This window comes from Papio anubis, chromosome 13 (genome assembly GCF_008728515.1).
Source record: "Papio anubis isolate 15944 chromosome 13, Panubis1.0, whole genome shotgun sequence".
NCBI lineage: Eukaryota > Metazoa > Chordata > Mammalia > Primates > Cercopithecidae > Papio > Papio anubis.
The window spans coordinates 9,904,118-9,917,709 of record NC_044988.1 but is presented as its reverse complement, the minus strand read 5'-3'; the positions used below and the strand labels follow the sequence as shown (position 1 = coordinate 9,917,709).

General features: G+C 45.9%; 1 protein-coding gene and 1 long non-coding RNA gene across 10 annotated transcripts in view; one reads left to right on the top strand and one right to left on the bottom strand.

Annotated features, from left to right (window-relative positions):
* Positions 1 to 63: 63 nt before the first annotated feature.
* Positions 64 to 13,592, top strand: part of LOC103878482 (double homeobox protein 4-like protein 4) — an 89,205-nt gene continuing 75,676 nt past the window's right edge. For 2 of the 9 annotated variants that reach the window (XR_004177805.1, XR_001896028.3), the window contains exons 1-2: positions 83 to 229; positions 475 to 587. The gene's annotated coding sequence lies outside the window, so the exon portion shown is untranslated. Of the gene's footprint in view, positions 230 to 474; positions 588 to 3,101; positions 3,121 to 4,298; positions 4,441 to 8,915; positions 9,145 to 13,592 lie in introns of those variants that run through there. The other 7 variants (XM_021927608.2, XM_017949957.3, XR_002517684.2 and 4 more) reach the window with 7 other exon arrangements.
* Positions 9,818 to 13,592, bottom strand: part of LOC110741459 — a 35,215-nt gene continuing 31,440 nt past the window's right edge. The window contains exon 3 of the long non-coding RNA XR_002517685.2: positions 9,818 to 10,244. This is a non-coding gene — a long non-coding RNA (uncharacterized LOC110741459). The remainder of the gene's footprint in view (positions 10,245 to 13,592) is intronic.

The following is a 13,592-nucleotide window of genomic DNA, read 5'->3' as shown; positions in this document are numbered from 1 at the left end:
CTGCCCCGTGCGCCTGCGCACGAGCCTTGAGGCGGGCGGGGTTCCGGCGGGCGGGGTTCCCGCGTGCTGCCAGCGGCCATCAACCGCTCCCAGCGGGGGTTGCCGGCGGTTCTGGGCGGAGAGACGCGTATCGCGTAGCGCGAGGGCAAAGGGCGGTTACCCAACGGCCTTCGCTTTCATGGCGTCCTCCTTGGTGTTACCTAAAACTAAAGCCAAGTGTGATTAGAAGGTAATCGCCTCCTGGTCATGTTCCCGCTGGTCACCAGTGTCCGCGGGGCGACCCCACATTGTGGCCAGAGCAGGCCTGTGGCTGCGTTCAAGGCGGGGGAGTTCATAGCGTTCCTCCTGGGGGCCCTGCGGGACGCCCAGGCAGCACTCGTTTCCCTTGCTCACCTGGCCCCGAAGTGAGGTGGGAGGTTTAACAAGGCAGCGGGAACCCCAAAGTGTGACTCCGCCATGCCTCTCACATTCCAGGCAATGCAAAAGCTTAAGGAAAACCTCAGCAGTTGAAACCGTGATGCAGTTCAGCAGAGAAGTAGCTCGTGTCCTCGTAAAATGAGTGAAGTTCTCACGGACGACCTCATTGAGTGAGTTGTGAAGCTCATTGACTTAATCAGAATGATCAGCCAGCATGCATGTTCCATTTGTCAATGATATGAGCAGCTGCAAAGTCGAAGAACAGGCCTTTAGTCATGGTCTGTTCACTTGGTAGCACAGTTGGTTGTAGATGCAAGAGTATGGCCAAAGTCAAGAAAAGCTTCTATGAGAATTGCTTATGTGGAATTTACAAATAAAAAGTAGTGGTATATTATTTGTAAATTGTAGGCTACACGTGTCTAAAATTTACTGCACACACGTGTGTATGTTGGGTGGTTGGGTTAGGGTATACTTGAGAATGTCAGGAAGTTTTGTTTTGGATTTTGGAGGGTGTGAGATTTGTAGGGTGGTTTTGTGTATGTGAAAATGTGTTTATATGAATTCTCAGTTTGGAATTTGATATGTATTTAATTGGTGAGAATCTGATATGTATTCACATGTGTGGGTTGGTGGTGTCTGTGTGGAGATTGCAGATTAAAGAAGGTCATAACTGGTCCAGGCGCGGTGGCTCACGCCTGTAATCCCAACACTTTGGAAGGCGGAGGCGGGCAGATCACCTGAGGTCAGGAGTTCGAGACCAGCCTGGCCAACATGGTGAAATCCCCTCTCTACTAAAAATACAAAAATTAGCTGTGTGTGGTGGTGCATGCCTGTAATCCCAGCTACTCGGGAGGCTGAGGCAGAAGAATCACTTGAACCCAAGAGGCGGAGGTTGCAGTGAGCCCAGATCGTGCCACTGCACTCCAGCCTGGGTGACAGAGTGAGACTCCATTCCCCGCCCCCCAAAAAAGAAGATCATAACTGTTTTTGTGAAAGTATGTAGGAGAGAGAGTTTATATTTAGAGGATATGAGATGTAAGATATGTATACCAGAAGAATTGGGGTTAGATATTTGGAATTTGGGTTGTGAAGATGTCTTTTCCATGTATTTTCCCAGATGAATGTTGGGGATTTGTATTTGTCTAATGTTTGGCAGATTTGGAAGAATTACCTTGTGCACGTGGGCAATAATAGAGAAAGTGCTTGTCTCTATTTTTGTGGATGTACACTGTGTTTGGTTTACATGTTTGGGGAACGTAGGAAGACCATTTGAGTACTCAGGACATGTTGCATGGTGATGTGTGTTTCTTTTCATGATTTTCAGGGGGTGTGTATGGCTATTTCAATGTGTGAGGGCAGATCCATGTCTACTGGGGGACTGGTAGGGTGAATGTGTGCAGTTGTGAGGTGGAGTTTGTATGATTCTGTGTCTTGGAAGATGGTGGAGTTATTTCTGTGTGAGCATTTGGAAGTGTGATTACGTATGTTCAGGTATTGTGGGACTGTATGTGTATTTGGGGATATGAGGTGGCATGTTTGTATATTTGTGGTGTATTAGTTAATTGTGGGTATATTTAGGGCATGTAGAGAACTACATGAGTATTGCGTTTGCGTGTGTGTGTGTTCAAGGGCATGGCAGTTTGGATGAATGTTTTGTGGAGCTATGTGCTTGTATTTTTCAGTAAGTGGTTATTAGAGTTATATATTCTGGGAATTTAGTATGTGTGTGTCTGACAGAGAGATGGGGTTCTCTTTTTATACAGGAAAGTAAGAGAGTTGGATTTATATGTATTAGAGGTGTGTGATGTGGTTATTGTTTAGTATTTGGCAATGTGGGAGCTGGTTCATACAAGATTGGGATAATTTGGGATTGGAGAGTGTTTTATGGGTATTTATAAATGATATGCTGGAGATATTTCCATGCATCTTGAGTGTGTATTCTGGTTTGTATGTATATTTATCAGCAGATAGATGAATTATCTAAGTCTATTTATAAAATATGAGATTGTTAGTATTTAAAGTGTATTTCTTTGGAGAATGCTAGGGTGTTTGTACATGTGTTTGGGCATGTTTGGGGAATGGGGTGAGGAGGTTGTATTCTGGACATGTAGGATATTGATTGGATAGTGTTTCGGGGAATTCATACATTCAGGGATTGGGGATATTTGTGTGAGTGTGTATGTGCCCATGGGTATATGGAAATTGTGTGTGTGTATTAGAGTAGTACTGATGTTTTTATGTTTGTTTGTTTTTTTTTGTACGGGTTTTATCTGGGTCTGGGAGGGTGGGGTGTGTATTCATGGGTAGTTTGTGAGTGTGTATATGAGGGGTTTTGGGTATATTAAGACTTAGTGGTCCTCTGTGCCTGTCGTGAAATGTAATACTCGCAGAACTTGGTGTTGCCACTCGTATGTGTGTTCTCAGTGTTTGTGAGGTGGACGTATATGTACTTGATAAAAATAGTTTGTTGTTCTGTGTGTATTTCAGTTTATGTGGCTTCTGTATTTTGTATTCTGGGAGATGTGGGAGGTTCAGTGCATGTATTTGGAAACAGAGAGGCTGTGTAGGTTGTGTTTGCATTCAAGAATCATGGATTCTTATAGTTTAGAGCTGTGGGATTGTATGTGATTCTTTTTCTGGGTGATGCATGACACAGGTGTTGTGTACCTTGTGATTTTTTTTAGCGCCTGTGCCTATAGGATTTTCATTATGTACAGTTAACAAATCTACCGAAAAGGATTTTCTTAAAAAAAAAACAACAAAAGAAAAAAATTAGAAATTTGATTCCAGTGAGCTGTTTGCACATCAAGGAGTCCCAGCCGTCAGTGCAAAACAAAGGTACACTCTGAAAGAACAAAGAGAGGTGTTATCTTTTATAGAGAAATTTCGTTGTCAGATTCCCAATCTGGTTCACTCTGCAAATGAGGGATACAAGCTTGTTTATTTCTGATTGGCTGATGCAAGTCACAATCTATTTCTTAAGTCCATATGACAAAATGGTACCCCTTGATTTAGGTGGCATAGACAGGAACAGACAGCTGTGAAAGTCCCAAGGTGACACAAGTACGTGGTTTTTGCAGGAAGCAGGGTACATGTGTGAGACCTGCAGTCAGCAAATTGCCGCTTGGCTCCATTTTGAGTTTAGGCCCAGTTAGCTACTCCTGATCCATCTTGAAGGATTAGTCCTTTCAGGGTTCATAGTATATATGGGTACTGTGTTCATTGTTCCTGTTTGTACTTGGGCACATATATATGTACATATATGGTTTTAGCAGTGATGTGAGCATTTGGGGCACGTAGAGTTTTGTCTACAAATTTAAGTAGTAATTGGGCAGTCCATCTGTGTATTTAGGGTACAGGGAGCAGTTGTGTTGCTGGTGGGCTGCTTCAGGTTCTTGACTTTGCTGTATAGAAGAAGTCTTACTTTGAGAGCAAGTCTAATGTAAAAGTAAGCAAGAGAGGTTATTGCAAAGCGAATGTACGCTCTAACAGTCGATCAGAGTGGGCTGCTCAAAGGTGAGACAGCACTGACACACTGGGGAAAGCTCCTTTATGGGAGCCTTCCATGACTGTTCATGAAGGGGTGGGAAGGGGTGTCACTGTTAATCACGCTCCGGGTGGTTCTCTGACTGTTCGTGAAGGGGTGGAAAGGGGTGTCACTGTTAAGCATGCTCTGCGTGGTTCTCTGGACGCGCATGCGCTGTTGCTGCACATGCTAGTGCCTATATCACGTGAATCATTAACATCTTCAATCTCTACCCAAGGGTGTGTTTTTCACTGTTATCATGAGCATTGGTCAACCCAGGGACACTAATCACGGGTTTTCGCACTTGAGTGAATTTGAAGATTTTCCCTTCTTCTTTACCACCTCCTTACTGCAGGACCTCCTTGGGCACTGCTGGATGGTTTGTTCTCTTCATCTGTTTAGCAAGTTTGTTCTCCTTTAATGGAGGCTATGACCACCCTATCCTGTCTCAGTTGTGCATGTCTGTTCAGGATACAGGAGGAGGTTGTGTTCTGGAGGTACGTAGTTTGGTTTTATTTGTATATTTGGGGTGAGAGTTGAGAGTCCTACTCAGGGTGCAGGTACATTGTGTACATGTATCCCTATGAAAGGATGTGGCTGTGCTGGAGCTGGCTTGTGCTAGGTTGGGGTAGCCACTGGGCACGGCACATCTCTTCTCTGCTCTCTGTTCAGTGGCATTAGGTTGGTAGTTTAAAATTAGTCATGCTGAGATATTTACACCACATAAGCATCAGAAATCTAGGCTTTCCTACTTCCCCCTGGAGAGCATTTTATTAAGCAGTTAGCAACACACCACTGGGGTTTGTGTGTGTGTTCAGAATCTGTAAGCAGATGTTTGTATGAAGCAAGAATACTGAGACTTTAATGGGTGTGTATACTGGGATTCTACGTGTATTCTACAGAATGACCAGGGTGGATCATTCTGCATCACTGTGTTACTCCTAAATAGTTGGTTCATTCTTTAGGGTCAAAGAATCCTTATAAATGGTGGTTTCTGGCTCCTCCTCCCACAGATGGATGTAGGGGTACCTGCACCTAGGCAGGTGGTTGCTCCTTCAGTATCTGTGTGTTCTAGCATCTGGGTCCTCAGATGGGTGGACCTGGTAGACAGAACACTGTGCAGAGCGGAACTTCCCTAGATGTTGTCCATGTGATGGGCAGATTCAGAAAGATGTAGGGTTTCCAGGACAGGAGGTCAGATGTGCCATGTCTTCTCTCAATCCTGATGTCCCTGCTGATTCCTCTGGGGCATGGCGAGTGACAAGGACACCCTCTAACATACTTTCCACAAGATGAAAGCCTGCAGAACCTGTGCCTGCACTACCATCTACCCCCTGGGTGGGGATACTGTTGGGTGTCAGGCTGAGAGCTGAGCCAGTTCTCAACCAGCCTGTCCCCATGGAAACCTGAGGCTTCGGGGCTAAGGCAGGACCTCCAGCAGGTACCCAATGTCGAGAATACGTGTTGGTTTCTGTGTTAGGAGTTTTGTCTCAGTGGAGTCATGGTAAAAAGAGGGAATCAAAGGCATGTGACATTTTCTTCTTTCTCTGGCAAAGTGAGGAATTAATGTTGACCGTTTCTTTCTGAAGTTCCGTACAGAAAATGTATACTCAGCCTGAGGAGCCCAAGGTGACTCCTTAGCTGCACTTGGAGAAGGTGTCATCTGGAGTCTTCACAAGGAGTCTTCAGGCACAAGGGCCTGAATCTGATTTCTCATGGGAGACATCGGGCAGAGCTTGACAGTCCCACCTAGAGCTGGGCTGTAATTCTAGGGACAAAGTGGAGGAGCAACAAGGAAGTGGTGGGGAGCACACCTTTAGAACCTGGGCCTGGGGAGGGCAGGCCAAGGAAGCCTGAGTTTACATGGGCTTAGGTCCTGGGGCAGAAGCCAGACACAGAGCCTGGGCAGCCAGATTCACTCCGGCCTGGGTTGTGGGTGGGAGTGAGCCTCCTCTTGTGCTCCTGTCTGGGGCACCCCTGAGCTGCAGGTGAAGGTCTTAGTTGCACCTCAGCAGGGATGAACAGCCGGGCCTGGTGCTAAGGAGTGAGGAGGGTACAGTCAAGGAGAGGAGGCACTGATCTGTGTCCCTTAAGCAATCTGGAGTATGATGTGAGATCCTGTTGGGCGACCTCCCACTCACGTCTCCTGGATCTTCTGTCACTGGGAGGCTGAGGACCCCAAGAGAGAATGGATTCACTTCCCCCCAATGTGTTCATCTGGTTGTGGGTCCCCACTCTCTCAGCACACTGGGTGCTGGCCCTGCGGGTGTGGGAGAAGCCTGGTAGGGCTGGGGTCAGGGAAATGACACGGGCAGAGCTGGGCAGGCTCTGTCCTGAGGGCTGCTGGGAGCTGGGGTCTGGAGAGACAGGGAAGCCCCCATGAGAAAATGTGGCTCTGATGTTTCTGAGAACCCTGTGAAATGATTTTGCTCCTTTTCTTTCAGGCTCAAGGGTCTGCCCCTGGAGTGGCAAGTGCATCTCAGCTTCATGTTTCTTTCTTTTTTTTCCTTTTTCTTTTCTTTTCTTTTCTTTCTTTTTTTTTTTTTTTTTTGAGACAGTCTCCCTCTGTTGTCCAGGCTAGAGTGCAGTGGCATATCTGGCTCACTGTGACACTCCTCCCAAAGGTTCTCGCCCGATTCTCCTGCCTCAGCCTCGGAGTAGCTGGAATTACAAGCGTCATAAGCCCCGTAGTGTGTACTTTTAGTAATATGAATTTAAATCATATTGTGGAGGGCTGATCTCAAACTGCTGACCTCAGGTGATCTGTCCTCCTCGGCCTCCCAAAATGCTGGGATTATAGGCGTGAGCCACTGTGCCTGGCCAGCTTCATGTTTCTGATGGGGTGACCCAACCTTCCATATTTTCTCTATTGCACATGGGGCCACAAGCCCAGCAGAGGGAGCCACATGATGGATGTGCCCACCTGCTGACCCTACAGCCACCACCTCCTCCCTCAGACTCACCCGAGGATTTGTGGGCCTTGCTCCTTACTGGGCGTTGCCTTATGGCCTTTTCTTCCTCGTGGTGAATCCTCCCGCCAATAAAATGTGCCAACATCACTTCCTTTAATGTTCTAATAGCCACTTCCCTGTGGTACAAATGGATTCCTGGTGGCTCTCGCTGCCCCCTCATGTCCTGCCCTAACATAATGAGGGTATGTTGTACTAGTTGTATTGTATTGTGTTTTGTTGGCAGGATGGAGCTCTGTCTGCTTTTATAATATATGTCTTAAATAAAAATGCACTGTAATGTATACCAAGTTGATCTTCTTGGATTTCTTTGTTTTGAAATGGGAAGTCATGGATCCTGAGTTCTAAGGGGGAAGTACATGTGTCTCTTGGTCTTGAATCAGCACAGAAAATTTCCCATGCAGGTTGCATGAATGGAAATTGCTAGAATCGCTGAGATCAGCCTGAGCCATTTGTTCTGGGCTCAATATTTTTGAGGAGTGTATGTCATGAAACGTATCCTGCACTACCCCCTTTTCTCTATGAACAGAAGATATCCTCAACTGTGTGCTGGGTGGCCTCTCTGTCCAGCCCCTTAGAAGCCCCTGACTGTTCTGTTTCCCAGGAGCTGATAGGAAAAAGGATCTGTTCCCATCTCAGTCCTCACTGGGCCCTGGTGCCCTACCGTGACACAGTGGTGGGTCTGAGGACACTCAGAAGGAAACAATGAGGCCACGAAGGAACTGCCCCTTCAAAGGAGGCTGTGCTGATGCCCATTGCAGGAGCCTGGGGTCAAAGGAAGGATATTTAGCAGGCAAGACCAGGGAAGGCAGAATGGGCCGACCAGGGAAGGCAGAATGGGCCGGCACGGCAGACACTAGGAACAGAGCAGGGAGAGCTGGGGGTCAGGAATGGAGTGGGAGGCAGTCTTTGACTGCACAAAGAGGTGGAGGGGGCATGTCAGGGCATATGAAGTCCCTCTACCCACAACACAAGAGTCCCCAGCCTCTCGTTCCTTGCCCAGACTCATTTCCTGGGGCTGTAAGTAGGGAACACAGGGGGAGTGTCAGCCTGGGGCTCAGTGGTCTAGGTCCTTCTTGCAGATCAAGACTTTATTCAACCATCCTTTGAGTAATAAGTATGTCCATGGTGTCTGCAGGTTAGAATTGGGATATTTAAGGAGCCCAGGGCCTTCTCTTGGGAGTCACCTCAGGTTCCTAATGAAAGGTGGAGGCAAATGTAGCTGGAGGTATCCCAGGAGAGACAAGCCCAGGCCCAGCATGGGAAGCAGGCAGTGGGAGATGGGGTGTTCTCCCAGCGAGGAGACAGCTGCTGTGCTGACAGCGGGCACTGGAAGGGGCTGTGGTTGGGTGATCCTCCCCCATGAGGACCCGTTATTGTTGGGGGAACTTCACTGCCAGAAGATGTAACTGAAATGTCACTTCCTGTTTGAAATGTCTTCTCTGCACTCAGCACTCCCCCAGTGGCAGGGAAGTTTCTCAAGGGGCAGCCATGGTCAGGTCAAGGGTACAGGCTCTGGAGCCAGACTGCTGGCTCAAATCCCAGAAGCCCCAGCATATACCTGACTTTTGTGACCTTGGGCAAGTGTTTTAACCTCTCTGAGCCTCAGCTTACTTATCTGTAAAATGAGGACAATAGTGCTAACTCCACAGGGTTATAAAGATTGGCATTCATACATGTAAAGTGCTTGGAGTAGTGAATACTGTATTGTAGGTGCATATGGCATAACTGTTAGCTAATGTGCTTACTCGTCTATACGGAACATTTCCCATGTTCCCATGGTCTATGCTGCCCATTTCCTTAGTATAGGACCCCTCCCATCTAGGTACGTATGGCATAACTGTTAGCCCATTTCCCTAGTATAGGCCCCCTCCCATCCACACTCAGAGTCCCCTCTTCTGATGGCCCCAGGGGAGCATGGGTTCCTTTCTCTTGCCCCTAAATCTCCAACTTCAACCTCTGTCTCACAGCAGAATTAATGCTGGAAACCTCTGCTCATACAGGATTTAAACCTCAGACACAGGGAGTTGACCTGTTCACCTTAGAATCCTCTGGGACACCTGTTACAGTGTCTGTACCAAGGAGGCAATAAAGAACAGGGGAACAGACTGGAGCAGAAGGACCACCCAGCAGAGCCAAGCCAGATCCTGACCCTCAGAGGCCTGATGTGAATGCTTATGGCTTCAGTCCATTGAATTCTGCAGTAATCTGCCGATCTACAGTATTACCACGGTGAATAACTGATAAACCTGAAAATGAATGTGTGCCTTGTGCCCAAATTGCAGATGCCCCATGAGCAGGAAACCTCAGCAGCAGAAACAGTTTTATATGAGGGAATGTACTCTCTCCTTTGCATTTTTCCTCAAATCTGTAGTTTTAGCCCCTCACTTGTCTCCACAGAGCCTCAGTCACTTAATCTAATTGCTGACTGAACATCTCCAGGAAACTGTGTGTATGTGTTTGTATTCATAGTATATTTACTTATTATCTGTTTACTTCTGTGGGGTGTAGTCTCCATAAAAGAGTAGTCATCATTGTATTTGTTGGTACTTAATAAATAATCATTGAATGGGCCGAGCCTGGTGGCTCACGCCTGTAATCCCAGCACTTTGGGAGGCCGAGGTGGGCGGATCATGAGGTCAGGAGATTGAGACCATCCTGGTCAACATGGTGGCCCATCTGTACTGAAAATACAAAAAAATTAGCTGGGCATGGTGGCACATACCTGTAGTCCTGCTACTCGGGAGGCTGAGGCAGGAGAATCGCTTGAACCTGGGAAGCAGAGGTTTCAGTGAACCAAGATCGTGCCACTGCACTCCAGCCTGGGGACAGAGTGAGACTCCGTCTCAAAAATAAAATAATAAATAATCATTGAATGAAGGAATCAAAAGAATGTGGTCTCATGTTGGGTGCCCTTAGTTCATTCCCTGAGAGTTTATGTTTTGTTTTTTAAAAGAAGTGAAGAAAGGGGGTATAGTTGCGTTGAAGGAGAAGTTAAACCATGACTCGGGCCCCTAAATAGTCTCATCTGACTCCATATGCTGCTGTGGTACTAAAGTGTCTCAACAGAACTGTCCTTAGTCAGCCGCCTTACACCTGCCCCGATTAGCCACTGGGTATGAAGCTTCCACAGAAAGAGGCGAGAACTCAGCACGGGTGCTCTCCATAGCTGAAGCAACCCTGGGAGGGCCTGACAGCCAAGTCTGTCTTCCAGCAGTATTCCCAGCAAATGGTGAAACAAGTCGTTCGTCAAGGAGGGATCTAGGTGGCTGATGCCCGCGTCCACCGCAGTCTGCCTCTGTTCAGCTTGAATCCCTTTCTTCATTTGTAGTCTGAGGGTGGAAGACAAATGCATGTGTCTGTGTATTCAGGATTATAGGAGGTGGAGGTCTGTACGTTTAGGGTAGTGTGTCTTTTGCATACAAAGTTGGAGTTTGTATTTGTATGAATTTAGGAAGTGTGAGGGGCTGTGTATGTATTAGGGAGGAAAGCCACCACATATGTTTGTGGTAGAGTTGGAGTTTTGTGTATAATGTGAGGATTCTTTTGGATTATATGTGTTCTAGACTGTGGGTAGTTTATGTGGATATTCAGGGTATATGTAGGGAGCGTGTATATGTATTTGAAGGAGGGTAAAGTTATGTGAAGTATGTGTTGAATTCTGGTGGGATGAGGCACGTGTGAATTCATGGCTTGTGCAGGTTTTATGCAGCTGGCCTGAGAAGGCTGGAGTGTGTAATATATGCATTTGGAGATTGAGAGTTGGTGTGTCTGTGCGTTTATTTGGATCATGGAAGATTGTAGATGTGTATTTCTTTTTTTTTTTTTTTTTTGAGACGGAGTCTTGCCCTGTTGCCCAGGCAGGAGGAGTGCAGTGGTGCAATCTGGGCTCACTGCAAGCTCCACCTCCTGGGTTCATGCCATTCTCCTGCCTCAGCCTCCCAGTGGCTGGGATTACAGGCGCTCGCCACCATGCCCGGCTAATTTTTTGTATTTTATTAGAGACGGGGTTTCACCGTGTTAGCAGGATGGTCTCCATCTCCTGACCTCGTGATCCGCCCGCCTCGGCCTCCCAAAGTGCTGGGATTACAGGCGTGAGCCACTGTGCCTGGCCGTAGATGTGTATTTCTAACTCTAGATAATTAAGGATGCATATTTGGGGAGTTTTGAGAGGATTGTGTGTGTGTGTGTGTGTGCAACTGCGCACATGTGTGTGTGTGCAGTGTGGTATTTCTCTGTTTTGGTGGGTGGGGTATGCATCCATCAGAATATCCCAGATTATCTGATATAACAAATAATTCTGCATCTCAGTGACTTCCAACAATGTAGGTTTCTCACGTATGTTACGTGTTCTCCATTGGTTGGCTTTGATCAGTTACTGGTCCTGTGCCTTGGATCCAGATGGGGGGAGCAGCCTCATTTGGGACAGGACTAGAAGGACTTCTGCTCAGAGTCATACATGGCATTTGTGCTCACATTTCACTTGCCATAACAAGTCACGTGGCCATACTTGAGTTAAACAGACTAGGGAGGTGTAATATCTCAGACAGAGACACCATAGAGAAGGACCATGAATACTCTTCATAGTGATACATCTGCCTCGTTGTGTATACATTCAGAACATGTTCCACTGCTGTGTTTACATTTCACTAAGGAGTATGGGGAGTTGATGAGGGAGTGTGTTTAGGTGTGTGAAGGCTGCTGTATGACAAGGGAGGCATTGGCAGGTGTAGGATGTTTTTATACTAACACATTTTGGGGATTTGTGTCTGTTTTGGGTATTTGTATTATATATTTAATATGTATATGTATTATATATTTAAGATACATATTTATGTAGGTAGGTTAAGTACTCGGTGGTGTTGAAAATATGTTTTTAGGGGAATATGGGTGAGTTTTTAGTATATTACAGAAGCATAATGGGTTTTGGGTTTATTCTGAGGGTACTGGATAGTTATGTGTTCATATTTGAATGGGGTGTGTGTGTGTGTGTGTGTGTGTGTATTTGCGTGCTTGGGGTGGTTCTGTGCATTTTGACGGTACTGTGAGATATTGTGAATATGTGTGCATACATTTGAAAAGGCAGGTAACATTCTATGTTTTAATGCTTTGTGTGTTGGATTTGTGTGTATTCAGAGTAGAGGAGTTTTATCTATGCTCATGGTGTCTAGATCAGAATTTAGGTGTACATTTTTGGTGTGAAGAATTTGGAGGCAGAGAGATGACTGGGTGTATTTAAGTGTTACAAGCTATATGTATATAATCTGAGGATATGGACAGAATATTTATAGTTTTCAAGATTGAGCTTGTGTATGTTTGTATTTGGGAGTATACAGCTGTGTGTGTATTTGGATCTATGAGTATATTGTGGGTGTGTTATTCAGGCATCTGCATGTTTGAGTGTGTGTAGTCTGAAGAGTGTGAATTTATTCAGGAAATGTGGTGGCTGTGTGTCCATTCTAGAGCTGTGAGTGTGTGGTCTGTGCTTCTACTGGGGGAGTATAGGATAATTTCCTTTTTTTTCTATTTTTATAACACTTTATGTAACTCAAAAAACAGTGTTTGTATAAAAATTCACACAAAGTTGCTAGAGAGCATATGATTTCCAAAAATGTCCTGGGTTTTTCATTACATTAAGTTTTTCTAGGAATGCACGCAAGTCAATGGTAAAATGCAGACATTATGTGATATTTCATTATCTTTAGCAAAACTGTTCTCACTACTTTGTCTCCTCACAGTATTAACTCTGATACCCACTTTGTGCAGAGTTTGCTAGTACTAGGATGTCACAAAACCATTAAGGCTGGATCTACAAGAGGCAAATATCTCCAAACAGCAGTAATAGCCCCTTGGCCCCCACCCCCACCTCATATATCCATACAGTCTGTCTACACAGTCAGGCAGGGTGCAAGCTCACGACCTCCACTTGGGAGTCTCAAGATCCCCTCTCGATTGGGCAAGAAGCAAACGTTTGGGGGGAATGTTGGAACCTGAGGCCATCTCTACAGTAATCCACATGGTCATGCTGTAGTGTGGTCAGGCCAGCGACTCTTACCAATTAAACAGCCAGTCCACTCACCACTAAGTAGATCCCACTGGTTGGTTGATGATTGCTGCTGATGTGGTCCTCCCTCCCCAACAACAAACATAAAGGAAAGGAAGGTTTGGGACCAACACTGTAGGGGGAGGGGCGCACTAGTGCAAATGACACCAGACACGACTTTATTCCCTGTCAAACATTTGTCATCATGTAGACACAGCCAAGGTGAACTAAAGCAGGGCTTGGACACTCAGTACATTCATGACTATCTTCATTCTTTAAAAAGTTACTAACAGAGAAACCAATGAACCCTACCACCTAGTTCACTCAACATCAAAACATGTCTGTGCTAATTTTTTAGTCCTTGGGATACAGGACCAAAAAAAAAAAAAAAAAAATCCACAGAACAAACAAGTAAAAACCAAAGAATTTAGACAGGGAGAAGGAAAGGGATTGCCAACAGATTTCATGGAACACATTAAATTTTGAAAAAAATCAGTATTTTGTACTTCTGTTGCTCCATGTAAAAAGTTTAAAATAAAAAAAAAATGCCCACTGGAGCCACCTGTATGGATGGAGAAGTGAGGACATGATATAGACAGGGCACAGGACCTGCAGGCGTTTCCTGACGACAGTCCAG